Here is a 1,357-nt window from a genome sequence, read left to right on the forward strand (position 1 = left end):
CTTGACTGCTGCTTCCGTGAGTGTTGATAGTTGATCCAAGAAGAATGAAGTCCTTGACAACTTCAATCTTTTCTCCATTGATAAGAATGTTGTCTATTGGTCCAGTGGTGAGGATTTTTGTTTACTTTACATTGAGATGCAATCCATACTAAAGGCTGTGGTCTTTGATCTTCGTCAGTAAGTATTTTAAGTCCTCTTCACTTTCAGCAAGCAAAGTTGTATCATCTCATATCACAGGTTGTTAATGAGTCTTCCTCCAATCCTGATGCTGTGTTTTCTTCATATAATCCAGTTTCTCAGATTATTTGCTCAGCATACAATTTGAATAATATGGTGAAAGAATACAACCCTGCTGCACACCTTTCTTAATTTTAAAACATTCAGTGTTCCCATGTTATGTTCAAACAACTGTCTCTTGGTCCGTGTACAGATTTCTCATGAGCACAATTTAGTGTTCAGGAATACTCATACTTCACAATGTTGTCCATAGCTTTTCATGATCCACACAATCGAAAGCCTTTGTGTAGTCAATAAAGCACAAGTAAACATCTTTCTGATATTCTCTGCTTTCAGCCAAGATCCATTGGACATCAGCAATGATCTCCCTCATTCCATGTCCTCTTCTGAATCCAGCTTGAACCTCTGGAAGTTCTCTGAACAATATATGTTTGCAGCCATTTCTGTATTACCTTTAGTAAAACTTTACTCGCATGGGATTTCAAAGAGATTGTCCAGTGATTTCCGCATTCCGTTGGTTCACCTCTCTTTGGAATGGGCACAATTACGGATCTCTTCCAATCTTTAGGCCAGATAGTTGTCTTCCAAAGTTCTTGGTATATGTGAGTGAGTGCCTCCTCCAGTGTCACCTCATTTTCTTGAAAGATTTCAATTTTTATTCTATCAATTCCTGGTACCTTGTTCTTTGCCAATTCCTTCAATGTACCTTGGACTTCCTCCTTCAGTATCATTGGCTCTTGATCATTTGCTGCCTCTTGAAACGGCTGAAAATCAACCATTTATTTCCTTTTGGTACAGTGACTCTGTGTATTCCTTCCATCTTCTCTTGATGCTTTCTGAATCATTCAATAATTTGCCAAGAGACTCCTTCAATAATTAAAGTTGAGATTTGAATATTTCTTCAGCTCCCCCAGCTTGAGAAATGCTGAGCGTGTTCTTCCCTTTTGGTTTTCTGCCTCCAGACCTTTGCACACTTCATTGTAATGTTTGACTTTGTCTTCTTGAGTTGACCTTTGAAATTTTCTTTTCATCTCTTCTACCTCCTCATTTATTCCATTTGTTTTAGCTTCTCTACGCTGGAGATCAAGTTTCAGTGTTTTTTCTGACATCCATTTTGACC

General features: G+C 38.3%; 1 protein-coding gene across 1 annotated transcript in view; it reads left to right on the forward strand.

The window, feature by feature from the left end:
* Nucleotides 1-1,357, forward strand: part of DNAH7 (dynein, axonemal, heavy chain 7) — a 324,797-nt gene that overhangs the window by 107,481 nt on the left and 215,959 nt on the right. The gene's annotated exons all lie outside the window — the stretch shown is intronic.

Source organism: Chrysochloris asiatica, unplaced genomic scaffold (genome assembly GCF_000296735.1).
Source record: "Chrysochloris asiatica unplaced genomic scaffold, ChrAsi1.0 scaffold00045, whole genome shotgun sequence".
Classification (NCBI taxonomy): Eukaryota; Metazoa; Chordata; class Mammalia; order Afrosoricida; family Chrysochloridae; genus Chrysochloris; species Chrysochloris asiatica.